The sequence below is a fragment of the Pristiophorus japonicus genome, chromosome 3 (genome assembly GCF_044704955.1).
Source record: "Pristiophorus japonicus isolate sPriJap1 chromosome 3, sPriJap1.hap1, whole genome shotgun sequence".
NCBI lineage: Eukaryota > Metazoa > Chordata > Chondrichthyes > Pristiophoridae > Pristiophorus > Pristiophorus japonicus.
The window spans coordinates 329950245-329966667 of NC_091979.1; the positions used below are offsets into that span (position 1 = coordinate 329950245).

At 47.2% G+C, this 16423-nt stretch overlaps 2 pseudogenes; both read right to left on the reverse strand.

Moving 5' to 3' along the window:
- Positions 1-16423, reverse strand: part of LOC139260404 (zinc finger protein 850-like) — a 563299-nt pseudogene that overhangs the window by 520351 nt on the left and 26525 nt on the right.
- LOC139256522 (zinc finger protein 850-like) overlaps positions 10381-16423 on the reverse strand; it is a 511041-nt pseudogene continuing 504998 nt past the window's right edge.

Genomic DNA, 16423 nt, shown 5'->3' on the forward strand with positions numbered 1-16423 from the left:
TCCTCCTCCCTGATTGCAATGTCTGCATTGCCCCTCTCTTTTTGAAAGCAGATGCAAAGTATTCATTAAGAACCATACTCACATCTTCCGCCTGCACACACAGATTACCTTTATGGTCCCTAATAGGACCTGCTCTTCCTTTAGTTATCCTCTTGCTCTGAATGTATTTCTAAAACAGCTTTGGGATTTTCTTGATTTTACTTGCCAATATTTGTTCATGCTCTCTCTTTGCTTTCCTAATTTCTTTGATAATTTCAACCCTGCACTTTCTATACCCCGAGAGATTCTGCAGTATTTAGCCCTCGGTATCTGTCATAAGCTTCCCTTTTTTTCATTATCCTACCCTGTATGCCCCTTGATATCCGGGGAGCTTTAGATTTGTTCGTCCAACCTTTTTTCTTTAAGGGAACATACTTGCTCTGAACCCTCACTATCTCCTCCTTGAATGTCTCTCACTGCTCTGACACTGATTTACCTTCAAGTAGCTGTTTCCAGTCCACTTTGGCTAAATCACATCTCGGGTACGTAACATCAGTTTTTCCCCAATTGCGAACCTTTATTCCTGGTCTAGCTTTGTCTTTTTCCATAACGACCCTAAATCTAACTGAATTATGACCCCTACCACCAAAACGCTCTCCCACTGATACCCCTCCCACCTGCCCAGCTTCATTCCTTAAAACAAAGTCCAGAACCGCACCCTCTCTTGTTGGGCTTGCTACATACTGGCTAAAAACCTTCACCTGAATGCATTTCAAGAATTCTGCTCCCTCTATACTTTTCACACTAAATCTATCCCAGTTAATATTGATAGTTGAAATCCCGACTATTACTGCCCTATCACTGTTCATTGTTCATAGGTTTATATGTAACCTTCAGGGCTGCTGACCGAGGGCCGTGTGGCTCTTTGTCGACCGGCGCGGACACGATGGGCCGGAATGGCCTCCTCCTGCGCTGTTGATTTCTATTGCTATTGTTTTTGCAGCTCTCAGAAATGTGCCAACACACTTGCTCATCTATCTCCCTCTGACTGGGGGTCTATAGTACACTCCCAGCAATGTGACTGCCCCTTTTTTGTTCTTCGGTTCAACCCGTATAGCCTCATTTGATGATCCTTTAAACACATCATCCCTCCTCACTGCTATAATTATTACTTAATTAATATTGCGACCCTCCATCCTTTTTTATTGCCCCCTCTATCTCGTCTAAAAACCTGTAACCAGGAATGTTGAGCTGCCATTCCCTGCCCTTTTAGCCATGTCTCAGTCATAGCTATAATATTATACTGCCACGTGTCTATCTGTGCTCTCAGCTCATCTGCCTTATTCCCTAGACTCCTTGTATTGAAGTATATACCATTTAGCACTACCAAACTCCCTTGTTGTCTATTTTCTAGCCTTTATTTCCTCTGCCTTCCAATCTCGCTTGCTAATTTTCTGCCTTCCATTCCAGCTTTTCTTCTCTCCCTTCCGAATCTACTTCAGTTTCCCATCCCCCTGCCAAGCTAGTTTAAACCCTCTAGCACGAGCAAACACCCCCGTGAGCATATTGGTCCCGGCCCTGTTGAGGTGCAACCTGTCTGGCTTGTACAGGTCCCACCTCCCCCAGAAATGGTCCCAATGCCTCAGGGATCTAAACCCAACCCTCCTGCACCATCGCTCCAGCCACGCAGTCATCTGTTCTATCCTCCTATTTCTGTATGCACTAGTACGTAGCACCGGGAGTAATCCGGAGATTACTACCTTTGAGGTCCTGCTTTTTAATCTCTCTCCTAGCTGCCTAAACTCTGCCTGCAGGACCTCATCCCTATTTCTACCGATGTCATTGGTGCCGATATGGACCACGACCTCTGGCTGTTCATCCTCCCCCCTGAGAATGTCCTGCAGCCACTCACTGATAATTGACCCTGGGACAAGGGAGGCAACATACCATCCTGGAGTCACGTCTGCGGCTGCAGAAAACGCCTGCCTGCTCCCCTAACTATCGAATCCCCTACCCCTGCTGCTCTTCCACTCTTCTTCCACCACCCCCTTGCAGCTAAGCCACCCGTGGTGCTGCAGACTTGGCTCTGGCTGTAATCCCCCAGAGGAACCATCGCCCGCACCAGTACTCAGAACAGAATACTGGTTGGAGAGCGAGGTGCATTCAGGGGACTCTTGCACTACTTGCCTGGTCCTCCTTCATCTGTCTGGCGGTAACCCAATCCCTCTCTGCCTCTTAAGCTGCGGGGTGACCACCTCCTGAAACATGCTCTGCACGAAGCTCTCAGCCTCGTGGAAGCACTGCAGTGATGCCAGACGCCCTCAAGCTCCGAAACCCGGAGCTCGAGCTGCTCCAGCTGGTGACATTTCCCACAACGTGGTCATCGAGGACTTCCCACATGGCCCAGGATGTACATTCCATGGACTGACCTACCCTGCACAGGGTGTACATTCCATGGACTGACCTACCCTGCCCAGGCTGTACATTCCATGGACTGACTTACCCTGCCCAGGGTGTACATTCCATGGACTGACCTACCCTGCCCAGGATGTACATTCCATGGACTGACCTACCCTGCCCAGGGTGTACATTCCATGGACTGACCTACCCTGCCCAGGATGTACATTCCATGGACTGACCTACCCTGCACAGGGTGTACATTCCATGGACTGACCTACCCTGCCCAGGCTGTACATTCCATGGACTGACTTACCCTGCCCAGGGTGTACATTCCATGGACTGACCTACACTGCCCAGGGTGTACATTCCATGGACTGACCTACCCTGCCCAGGGTGTACATTCCATGGACTGACCTACCCTGCCCAGGATGTACATTCCATGGACTGACCTACCCTGCCCAGGGTGTACATTCCATGGACTGACCTACCCTGCCCAGGGTGTACATTCCATGGACTGACCTACCCTGCCCAGGGTGTACATTCCATGGACTGACCTACCCTGCCCAGGGTGTACATTCCATGGACTGACCTACCCTGCCCAGGGTGTACATTCCATGGACTGACCTACCCTGCCCAGGGTGTACATTCCATGGACTGACCTACCCTGCCCAGGGTGTACATTCCATGGACTGACCTACCCTGCCCAGGGTGTACATTCCATGGACTGACCTACCCTGCCCAGGGTGTACATTCCATGGACTGACCTACCCTGCCCAGGATGTACATTCCATGGACTGACCTACCCTGCCCAGGATGTGCATTCCATGGGACTGACCTACCCTGCCCAGGGTGTACATTCCATGGACTGACCTACCCTGCCCAGGGTGTACATTCCATGGACTGACCTACCCTGCCCAGGGTGTACATTCCATGGACTGACCTACCCTGCCCAGGGTGTACATTCCATGGGACTGACCTACCCTGCCCAGGGTGTACATTCCATGGACTGACCTACATTGCCCAGGGTGTACATTCCATGGACTGACCTACCCTGCCCAGGGTGTACATTCCATGGACTGACCTACCCTTCCCAGGGTGTACATTCCATGGGACTGACCTACCCTGCCCAGGGTGTACATTCCATGGACTGACCTACCCTGCCCAGGGTGTACATTCCATGGACTAACCTACCCTGCCCAGGGTGTACATTCCATGGACTGACCTACCCTGCCCAGGATAGCAATTCTGAACAGACAGTTCTAGTTTCTCTGGAACATTCTTTCCTCTTTTGCCCCTCCTCAGCTGTAGAATTAGACCCACTCCCCTGCTCTTGCTTCATAACACTGCTAATGTTTTCAACGCAAGTATTTATCTCTTTTTAAAGTTACGAGTGAATCTTCTTCCACCACCTTACAGGCAGTGTGTTCCAGGCCAGAACAGCTCACTGCTTAATTTGCCCCCTCGTGTAGCATCTGGTTCATTTGCCAATCACCTTAAATCGGTGTCCTCTGGTTACCGACCCTTCTGACACTGAAAATTGTTTGTCTTGATTTCTCCGTATTAAGAGGGATGGCGGGCTGGAGGAGATTACAGAGTTTGCGAGGGGCGAGGTTTTGGAGGGATTTGATCAAGAGGAGTATTTTAAAGGCTGAAGCCACCAGCCCTCTCCCCCAGTGCGGAATGTGACTCACTATTAACAGGAAGGATTTTTGTTTAACTACTAAAGATGCATAATGAGGGGAAATGAATCTCTATCCCTTTAACTAACAGCAACATGAGGGAAATGAATGATCTTCAAACACCTGGTCCACTTGGCACTGAAGCGTCTGAATCTCGATTTAACTTTTAAAAGATGAACAGTTTAACAGGGGTTCACACTGACTCACCTGATTGGCCGACTCAGGATCCACCCCTCAAGCACCGCGATTGGTTGCAGAACACGCTGCTCCCTGGGCCCTCCGACCTCTGAGCTCTCTTCCTGTTGGTTCCCAGGGCAATCAATCACCACTCGCCAACATTACGCTGCCAGATGAAGTTGAGGGGCTCAGAGGAAGAAATAAAATGAGGCTGTGAATCTGAGTTAACAAATAAAATTAGAGAAGCATGATTAAATTTATAAACTAAAGTATTTAAAGTCAAATCAAGTAAATTGTTGCAATTAATGTATTCCTTTTGGGCCAAGTGGGAAACAAGTGATGTGTGGGCTGTGCAGAGTGTCTCTGGCTCTCCGCTCCAAGTGCACATGTTTCAGCTCACATCCAACTGACTGGATAAACCTCGCCCGTCTAAACCCCATCACACAAATATCAGCATTTCATGTTAAGCTAAATGTCCTCCTTCCTGCAACAAGGTGACCCCACTGAGCCGGCCCTGTTCCCGGGCTCAGCCTCGGGCCTGTTACTGGGCCCTGGGCCCTACACGAGCCCCACTCGCTGCTCCAATTCCTGCCCCGCCCCCACAACCCACTTGGAAATAGCGGATGCATTGACAGTCATTTTCCAACATTCCATAGACTCTGGATCAGTTCCTATCGAGTGGAGGGTAGCCAATGTAACCCCACTTTTTAAAAGAAACAGGGAATTATAGACCAGTCAGCCTGACCTCAGTAGTGGGTAAAATGATGGAATCAATTATTAAGGATGTCATAGCAGCGCATTTCGAAAGAGGTGACATGATAGGTCCAAGTCAGCATGGATTTGTGAAAGGGAAATCATGCTTGACAAATCTTCTGGAATTTTTTGAGGATGTTTCCAGTAGAGTGGACAAGGGAGAACCAGTTGATGTGGTATATTTGGACTTTCAGAAGGCTTTCGACAAGGTCCCACACAAGAGATTAATGTGCAAAGTTAAAGCACATGGGATTGTGGGTAGTGTGCTGACATGGATTGAGAACTGGTTGGCAGACAGGAAGCAAAGAGTAGGAGTAAATGGGTACTTTTCAGAATGGCAGGCAGTGACTAGTGGGGTACCGCAAGGTTCTGTGCTGGGGCCCCAGCTGTTTACACTGTACATTAATGATTTAGACGAGGGGATTAAATGTAGTATCTCCAAATTTGCGGATTACACTAAGTTGGGTGGCTGTGAGGAGGATGCTATGAGGCTGCAGAGCGACTTGGATAGGTTAGGTGAGTGGGCAAATGCATGGCACATGAAGTGTAATGTGGATAAATGTGAGGTTATCCACTTTGGTGGTAAAAACAGAGAGACAGATTATTATCTGAATGGTGACAGATTAGGAAAAGGGGAGGTGCAACGAGACCTGGGTGTCATGGTACATCAGTCATTGAAGGTTGGCATGCAGGTACAGCAGGCGGTTAAGAAAGCAAATGGCATGTTGACCTTCATAGCGAGGGGACTTGAGTACAGGGGCAGGGAGGTGTTGCTACAGTTGTACAGGGCCTTAGTGAGGCCACACCTGGAGTATTGTGTACAGTTTTGGTCTCCTAACCTGAGGAAGGACATTCTTGCTATTGAGGGAGTGCAGCGAAGGTTCACCAGACTGATTCCCGGGATGGCGGGACTGACCTATCAAGAAAGACTGGATCAACTGGGCTTGTATTCACTGGAGTTCAGAAGAATGAGAGGGGACCTCATAGAAACGTTTAAAATTCTGATGAGTTTAGACAGGTTAGATGCAGGAAGAATGTTCCCAATGTTGGGGAAGTCCAGAACCAGGGGTCATAGTCTAAGGATAAGGGGTAAGCCATTTAGGACCGAGATGAGGAGAAACTTCTTCACCCAGAGAGTGGTGAACCTGTGGAATTCTCTACCACAGAAAGTTGTTGAGGCCAATTCACTAAATATATTCAAAAGGGAGTTAGATGAGGTCCTTACTACTGGGGGGATCAAGGGGTATGGTGAGAAAGCAGGAATGGGGTACTAAAGTGCATGTTCAGCCATGAACTCATTGAATGGCGGTACAGGCTAGAAGGGCCGAATGGCCTACTCCTGCACCTATTTTCTATGTTTCTATGTCTCGTGTCCCACATCATCCGGGTTCCACTAACTGTCGCCGCCACCGCCCGCGCATGCTCAGTGCGGGAGATCCGGGCTCAGCCCCGCCCACTGGGGGCCGCAAGCCCCGCCCCTCGCACACTCCGATTGGTTGGAGGACCAACTGCCCGCTCGGTCCTCTAGCCCTGCCCCGGCTCTTCCTATTGGCCCGGAGCCGCCATCAATCACCCGGGCAGTGTGAGTGGAGGGACAGGATGTTGTTTTGAATCTAGAATTGTCTGTTCTGTTTTTCTATCCTGTACTTACAGTAACAATGTTTGTAAGCCTTTTGGCTAAGATCATGCGTAACTGACCTGACAGGGGAGTAGCCACCATGACCTCCGGGTGGTTCTCCCTGGATCAGGAAGGTATATGCTTGCTTTTTTGGAAACAGGAGGTGGGTGGGGTGGGTTGACCTATCCACCTCCATGGAGGTGTGTGGGGGACCTGACCCATCCACCTCCATGGCACGAACCTGGTATTGCAGTACTTCCAGGAACGGTGCAGTGGCTCTAGGCCTTTTGGCTAAGAGCATTGGCGCAGAGTGATCCTTGGCGTGTGCAAGGTGACCTCTGGCGTTTGTGATTTGACAAAGAATTGGAACGATTGGCTACGAATTTCAAAAAAAAACAATGTTTGTAAGCACCAGGTATTAGAAGGGGAGGATCTGCAGCTGGGAAACTCAATCCAAACATCGTGTCCAGATTTGCCAGATTCCCGGATTGATCAGGATCACCTGATCATCAGCCTTTGTAAAAACACCAATCACAGCGGGGAGAAACAGGAACCTGTTGTGTGTGGATATACCTTCAACCAATCGTTCAGCCTGAGCCTGGTGATCCCACCTGACTCAACTCTGTAAATGTGGGGACAGTGGGAATGGATGCTGTTGTGTATATAAAGTGATTCAGTCTCATCTCACCAACTGACATTCCAGGAGTTATATAACAGACTTTCTCCTGTGAATATAGAGCTGGGTTATTGGCCCGTGATGTGTTTACTTCTTCATCTTGGTGACTTTAAACCTTTGCCAATTATTTGATGTGATCAGTTTACATGTACATATTTTTTAAAATACGTTTGCCGAGTGGATTCAAATTTCAATTGAAACCAGGTTTGCAGGCGTGCTGCTCCATTCACACATCAAAGGGGAGAGAGATGTTGTGGGGCACACGCTAAATCCAGTATCTGAAAGTGATTAACAGACTGGGTTTTGTGTTTAGTGATCCCGGGCGTGTTACCAACACCGTCCCTCAATACCAAGGTTAGAAGCACGGTGGAAGGTAAGGGGAACTGGGATTTGGCACTGCGAGTAACCGAAGGTAAGAGAACTGAAATAATCCAGAGTTAGAAAGGAGAAAAGGCACAAAATGGAGCAGTCAGTAACAGGACATCAATTAGTCTCCTCTTATCGTCGAGACATCAAATATCAATACACTCTGTTGTTTGAAATATGAAAATATTGAACTCCAGCCCAGTTATTATCAGCAGAAACAAACCCCAACTGACAGAACGAACACAATTCAGTCAGGATGTGATTAAGAGCAACAATAACAGTAGAATCCAACTCCTGCAGTCACTTGTGAACTCGCTGGTGTCTCAGCAGGTCAGATGACCGAGTGAATCCCTTCCCACATTCAGAGTGGGTGAACAGCCTCTCCCCAGTGTGACTGCGATGATGCATTTCCAGCTTTTCAGGTTTGGTTCAGTTTTACACCCGCTGTGCGCAGAGTGAGAATAAAATCAATGAGCTGCTGATTTTCTCTGGTGGACACTGGGCCTTTGGTGCTGGCCCAATAGGGTGAGCCCGGGGTGGACCAGGGTCACCAGACAACAATCAGCACAACAAGGCTCCCTTTCAGGGGCCACTGACCTGTAACAAACATGTGTCCAATCAAACTGACAGACACCCTGAAGCCCCGCCCACCCATTGTCCCTGCCCTGTCGAAGCTCCGAGTAGAGCACTTGCTTTGGGAGTCTCATGTTGGGAATATGGACAGCCGAATGTGTAGAGTACACTCCACAATCCCTCACGGTTGACAGTGCCAAAGGCCTTGGTCAGGGCAATGATGGTTGAGCCAATCCCACAGTCACTGACACCGATCTCCTCCCATGTGATATAAACCAACCCTTGTCACTGACACCAAGTGCACTGGGAAAATATGTTAAAGGGCAAGACAGTAGAAACGTAATGGCAAACATTTAAGGAGATATTCCATAACTCTCAGCAAAGATTTATTCAAGTGAGAAATAAAGATGCTAAGAGAAGGATGAACCATCCCTGGCTAACTAAGGAAGTAAAGGATGGTATCAAATTGAATAAAAAGGCATACAATGTTGCGAAGGACAGTGGAAGGCCAGAGGATTGGGAAATTTTTAGAAACCAGCAAAGGATGACTAAAAAATGATAAAGACAGAGAAGATAGCAGATGAGAGAAAACCAGCAAGAAATATAAAGACAGTAATAGCTTCTACAGGGATATAAAAAGGAAACGAGCAGCTAAAGTGGTCCCTTAGAGGATGAGACTGGAGAATTAATATTGGGAAACATGGAAATGGCAGAGACTTTGAACAAATATTTTCTATTGGTCTTTACAGTAGAGGACACTAAAAACATCCCAATAGTTGATAATCAAGGAGCTATTGCATGGTGGGGGGTGGGGGAAGAGGGGGGACTTAAAACAGTCACTATCACTAGAGATAAAGTACTCATCAAACTAATGGGACTAAAGGTGGACAAGTCCCCTGGACCTGATGACATGCATCCCAGGGTCTTAAAAGAAGTGGCTGCAGAGATAGTGGATGCATTGGTTGTAATCTACCAAAATTCCCTGAATTCTGGAGAGGTCCCAGCGGATTGGAAAACCGCAAATGTTACACCCTGATTTAAGAAAGGAGGGAGACGGAGAGCAGGAAACTATAGACCAGTTAGCCTACCATGTCATTGGGAAAATACTGGAGTCCATCATTAAGGAAGTAGTAGCAGGACATTTAGAAAATCATATTGCAGTCAAGCAGAGTCAGCTTGGTTTTATGAAAGGGAAATCATGTTTGACAAATTTGCTGGAGTTGTTTGAGGATGTAACGAGCGGAGTGGATAAAGGAAAACTAGTTGATGTCGTATATTTGGATTTCCAGGAAGCATTCGATAAGGTGCCACACAAAAGGTTACTGCACAAGCTAAGAGCTCACTGGGTTGGGGTTAATATATCAGCATGGATAGAGGATTGGCTAACTAACAAAAAACAGAGTTAGGATAAATGGATAATTTTCAGGTTGGCAAACTGTAAATAGCGGAGTGCCGCAGAGATCAGTGCTGGGGCCTCAACTATTTACAATTGATATTAATGACTTGGATGAAGGAACCCAGTGTAATGTAGCCAAATTTGCTGATGATACAATGATAGGTTGGAAAGCAAGTTGAAGAGGACGCAAAGAATCGACAAAGTGATATAGATAGCCTCAGTGAATGGGCAAAAATCTGGCAGATGGACTAAAATGTGGTAAAATGTCAGGTTATCTCCTTTGGTAGGAAAAATAAAAAAACAATTTATTATTTAAATGGGGCCAATTACAAAATGCTGTAGTACAGAGGGATCTGGGGGTTCTTGTACACGAACTCAAAAAGTTAGCATACAGGTACAGCAAGTAATCAGGAAGGCAAGTGGAATGCTGGCCTTTATTGCAAGGGGGATGGAGTATAAAAGTCGGGAAGTCCTGCTACACCTGTACAGGGCGTTGGTAAGACCACACCTGGAGTACTGCGCACAGTTTTGGTCTGGACTTGTCTCCATTCCCGTGCCGAGGGGATTGCTACACCAGACGGGAGAGACAACATTTGGGGACACTGATTCCCCACCAATTCCCATTCCCCTTCTTTCTGGTGGATAATGGAGGGGCCATTGTGTGTAATGTGCAAGTCAGTAAAAATTATCAGCAAACTCTTTCTAATTGGAGATTTTATTCAGTGGAAACTTTCACACACTATTGTAGATTTTGTACCAAAAATCAATTTAGGATTAAAGTAAAAGTTCATAATTTTATTGCAAACCAAATTTCTTTTACGAGTTACTGAATTAAGGGGAAAGTTAACACACAGCATTTCTTAAATGGACACTGCAGCCCCGAGAACACCATCAGCAATATATCCAGAATATTAAAGTCCAGCCCAGTTATAGGGTTATTATCAGCAGAAACAAACCCCAACTGTCAGAATGAACATGGTTCAGTCGGGATGTGATTAACAGCAGCAATAACAGCAGATTCCAACCCCTGCAGTCACTTGTGAACTCGCTGGTGTGTCAGCAGGTTGGATGACCGAGTGAATCCCTTCCCACACTCAGAGCAGGTGAATGGTCTCTCCCCAGTGTGAACTCGCTGGTGTGTCAGCAGGGTGGATGAACAAGTGAATCCCTTCCCGCAGTCAGAGCAGGTGAACGGCCTCTCCCCAGTGTGAACTCGCTGGTGTCTCAGCAGGTCAGATGACCCAGTGAATCGCTTCCCACACTCAGAGCAGCTGAACGGTCTCTCCCCAGTGTGAACTTGCTGGTGTGTCAGCAGCTTGGATGACGTAGCGAATCCCTTTCCACACTCTGAGCAGGTGAACGGTCTCTCCCCAGTGTGAACTCGCTGGTGTCTCAGCAGATCGGATGAACAAGTGAATCCCTTCCCACACTCAGAGCAGGTGAACGGCCTCTCCCCAGTGTGAACTCGCTGGTGTGACTGCAGGGTGCATAACTGAGCGAATCCCTTCCCACACTCAGAGCAGGTGAATGGCCTCTCCCCAGTGTGAACTCGCTGGTGTGTCAGCAGGTTGGATGACAGAGTGAATCCCTTCCCACACTCAGAGCAGGTGAACGGCCTCTCCCCAGTGTGAACTCGCTGGTGTCTCAAAAGATCGGATGAATAAGTGAATCCCTTCCCACACTGTGAGCAGGTGAACGACCTCTCCCCAGTGTGAACTCGCTGGTGTGTCAGCAGGTGAGATGACTGAGCGAATCCCTTCCCACACTCTGAGCAAGTGAACGGCCTCTCCCCAGTGTGAACTCGCTGGTGTGACTGCAGGGTGGTTAACTGAATGAATCCCTTCCCACAGTCAGAGCAGGTGAATGGCCTCTCCCCAGTGTGAACTCGCTGGTGTGTCAGCAGGTGAGATGACTGAGCGAATCCCTTCCCACACGTAGAGCAGGTGAACGGCCTCTCCCCAGTGTGAACTCGCTGGTGTGTCAGCAGGTGGGATGACTGAGTGAATCCCTTCCCACACTCATAGCAAGTGAACGGCCTCTCCCCAGTGTGAACTCGCTGGTGTCTCAACAGGTCGGATGACTGAGTGAATCGCTTCCCACACACGGGGCAGGTGAATTGCCTCTCCCCAGTGTGAACTCGCTGGTGTGACTGCAGGGTGGATGTACAAATGAATCGCTTCCCACACTCAGAGCAGGTGAACGGCCTCTCCTCAGTGTGAACTCGCTGGTGAGCTACAAGTTGGAATAACCCAGTGAATCCCCTCTCACACACGGAACAGGTGAACGGCCTCTCCCCAGTGTGACTGCGTCGATGAATTTCCAGCAGAGACGGAGAATGGATTCCCTTCCCACAGTCCCCACATTTCCACGGTTTCTCCATGGTATGGATATCCTTGTCTCTCTCCAGGTTGGACGATCAGTTGAAGCCTCGCCCACACACAACACGTTTACAGTTTCTCCCCGCTGTGAATGGTGCGATGTTTTTTCAGGCTGTGTAACTGGTTAAAGCTCTTTCCAAAGGCAGTGCACTGGAACACTCACTCGAGTGTGTGTCTCGGTGCCTTTCCAGTCACACTGATATTTGAAATCTTTTCCCACAGACAGAACAGACAAACATTTCTCCTTCCACTTTCAAAGGCCGATGATATTCAGGTCCTGAAGAATCGATTGTCTCCTTCAGAACTTGACGCGATGTTTGATTTGTGTTTCCTGTCTGAAAATCTCCCCTTCGAATACGCTGTAAAAGGAGATAACAAAACTCATCACTGTCAGTACAAGACAGAAATTCAAGATCGATACATCTAATTTCCATGGAACATTCTTTCCTCTCTTGTTCTTCCAAAGCTGTAAATCCCTGTCCCACACACTGTCCCTCCTGCTGTGCTGAAATCCAAATCAACACACATTTCTCGGCTATTTCTCCTCCACTCCCAGTTATAACCATCAATTCTGGCTGGGTTCAGCTCCGCACTCCCTGGTTCCCCTCCCTCTCCTCCCCTAAAAAAGTGTGGACTCTGCCTGCAATCAGTTCTATACTCACTAGTTCCCCTCCATCCCCCCCGCCCCCCTTTGCAGGTACTGACTCTGGCTGCTATACTCACTGGTTCCCTTCCCTCACCTCCCCTGATGGTGGTGACTCTGGCTGTGTTCAATTCCACACTCACTGGTTCCCCTCCATCTCCTCCCCTGATGGTGCTGAGTCTGGCTGGGTTCAGTTCCACACTCACTGGTTCCCCTTCCTCTCCTCCCCTGAAGTTGCTGACTCTGGCTCTGTTCAATTCCACACTCTCTGGTTCCCCTCCCTCTCCTCCCCTGAAGGTGCTCCGAGAGATGTTTTTTTAGAGCAGTATGTTGAGGAGCCTACTAGGAAACAGGTTATCCTAGATTGGGTATTGTGTAACGAGAAGGGGTTAATTAACAGTCTTGTTGTGCGGGGTCCTTTCGGGACGAGTGACCATAACATGATTGAATTCTTTCTTAAGATGGAAAGTGAAGTAGTCCAATCCGAAACTAGGGTCCTAAATCTAAACAAAGGAAACTACGAAGGTATGAGGAATGAATTGGTTATGATAGTTTGGGAAGATTCATTAAAAGGCATGACAGTGGATAGGCAATGGCTAATATTTAAGGAACGAATGCATGAATTGCAACAGTTATACATTCCTTTCTGGCGTGAAAACACAAAAGGAAAAGTGGCCCAACCATGGCTAAAAAAAGAAATTAAGGATAGTATTAAATAAAGAGGAGTTATACAAAGTTGCCAGAAAAAGTAGCAAGCCTGAGGATTGGGAGCAGTTTAGAATTCAGCAAAAAAGGACCAGGAGATTGATTAAGAGGGAAAAATAGAGTACGAGAGTAAACTTGCAAGGAACATAAAAAACGACTGCAAAAGTTTCTACAAGTACGTAAAAAGAAAAAGATTAGTAAAGGAAAATGTAGGGCCTTTACAAGCAGAAACGAGGAGAATTTGTAATGGGGAACAAGGAAATGGCAGAACAATTAAATAAATACTTTGGTTCTGTCTTCACGGAAGAGGACACAAATAACGTCATAGAAATGCTAGGGAACCAAGGGTCTAGTGAGCAAGAGGAGTTAAAGGAAGTGATTATTAGTAAGAAAATAGTGCTGGAGAAACTAATGGGACTGAAGACCGATAAATCCCCAGGACCTGATGATGATCCCAGAGTACTAAAGGAGGTAGCCATGGAAATAGTAGATGCATTGGTTGTCATCTTCCAAAATTCTACAGATTATGGAACAGTTCCTGCAGATTGCAGAGTGGCAAATGTAACCCCACTATTTAAAAAAGGAGGGAGAGAGAAAACGGGGAACTACAGACCGGATAGCCTGTCATCAGTAGTAGGGAAAATGCTGGAGTCTATTATGAAGGATGTGATAACGGCACACTTAGATAATATCAACGGGATTAAACAAAGTCAACATGGATTTATGAAAGGAAAATCATGTTTGACAACCTACTGGAGTTTGAGGATGTAACTGATAGAATAGATAAGGGAGAACCAGTGGATGTAGTGTATTTGCATGGCAGATGAAGTATAATGTGGATAAATGTGAGGTTATCCACTTTGGTGGTAAAAACAGAGAGACAGACTATTATCTGAATTGTGACAGATTAGGAAAAGTGGAGGTGCAACGAGACCTGGGTGTCATGGTACATCAGTCATTGAAGGTTGGCATGCAGGTACAACAGGTGGTTAAGAAAGCAAATGGCATGTTGGCCTTCATTGCGAGGGGATTTGAGTACAGGGGCAGGGAGGTGTTACTACAGGTGTACAGGGCCTTGGTGAGGCCACACCTGGAGTATTGTGTACAGTTTTGGTCTCCTAACTTGAGGAAGGACATTCTTGCTATTGAGGGAGTGCAGCGAAGGTTCACCAGACTGATTCCCGGGATGGCGGGACTGACATATCAAGAAAGACTGGATCAACTGGGCTTGTATTCACTGGAGTTCAGAAGAATGAGAGGGGATCTCATAGAAACGTTTAAAATTCTGATGGGTTTAGACAGGTTAGATGCAGGAAGAATGTTCCCAATGTTGGGAAAGTCCAGAACCAGGGGTCACAGTCTAAGGATAAGGGGTAAGCCATTTAGGACCGAGATGAGGAGAAACTTCTTCATCCAGAGAGTGGTGAACCTGTGGAATTCTCTTACCACAGAAAGTTGTTGAGGCCAATTCACTAAATATATTCAAAAAGGAGTTAGATATAGTCCTTACTACTAGGGGGATCAAGGGGTATGGCGAGAAAGCAGGAATGGGATACTGAGGTTGCATGTTCAGCCATGAACTCATTGAATGGCGGTGCAGGCTCGAAGGGCCGAATGGCCTACTCCTGCACCTATTTTCTATGTTTCTATGTTTCAGAAGGCATTTGATGAAGTCCCACATAAGAGGTGAGTGTGAAAAATTAAAGCACATAGGATTGGGGGTAATGTATTGGCATGGATTGAAAATTGGTTAACTGACAGGAAACAGAGAGTAGGAATAAACGGGTCTTTTTCGGAGTGGCAGGCAGTGACTACTGGGGTACCACAGGGATTAGTTCTTGAGCCCCAGCTATTCACAATATATGTATAAATGATTTGGATGAGGGAACCAGATGTAATATTTCCAAGTTTGTTGACGACACAAAACTAGGTGGGATTGTGAGTTGTGAGGAGGATGCAAAGACGCTGCAAGGCGATTTAGATAGGTTGAGTGAGTGGGCAAACACATGGCAGATGCAGTATAATGTGGATAAATGTGAAGTTATCCACTTTGGCAGGAAAAACATAAGGACAAAGTATTATTTAAATGGTGATAGCTTGGGAAGTGGCGATGTACAGAGGGACCTGGGTGTCCTTGAACACCAGTCATTAAAAGCAGACATGCAGATGCAGCAAGCAGTTAGGAAATGGTATGTTGGCCTTCACTGCAAGAGGATTTGAGTACAGGAGCTAGGATGTCTTACGACAGTTATACAAGGCCTTGGTGAGACTCACCTGGAGTATTGTGTGCAGTTTTGGTCTCCTTAAGCTAAGAAAGGATATACTTGCCATAGATGGAGAACATAGGAGGGCAGGACTGTCGTATGAGGAGAGATTGGGTCGACTAGGCCTGTATTCACGAGAGTTTAGAAGAATGAGAGGGGATCTCATTGAAATGTATAAAATTCTGACTGGGTTGGATAGACTGGATGTGGGGAGGATGTTTCCCCTGGCTGGGAAGTCTAGAACAAGGGGTCACAGTCTCAGGATACGGGGTAGGAAATTTAGGACCAAGATGAGGAGAAATTTTTTCAATCATAGGGTGGTGAACCTGTGGAATTCTCTACCACAGAAGGCTGTGGAGGCCAAGTCACTGAAAATATTTAAGAGGGAAATAGATAGATTTCAAGAAATAAAAGGCATCAAGGGGTACGGGGAAAAAGCGGGATTATGATGTTGAGATAGAGGATCAGCCATGATCATATTGAATGGTGGTGCAGACTCGAAGGGCCGAATGCCTACTCCTGCTCCTATTTTCTATGTTTCTATGTGCTGACTCTGGCTGGGTTTAGTTCTACACTCACTGGTTCTCCTCCCGTGAGGATGCTGACTCTGGCTGGTTTCTCTTCTACACTAACATCACTCACAATCCTTGCCCGCCGCAAGCCCGGAATAATAACCGGAATATCAGCGGTTGCAGCTTGGGGGCTTTTTCACAGCCCCAGACTAATAGTGGCCATCTTGGTGCAGGAAGGCAGGTTCAGCGTTCTGCAATCTTGATTCAGTGAGTAGCACAGCGCATGCGTGGCCATCTTGGTGCA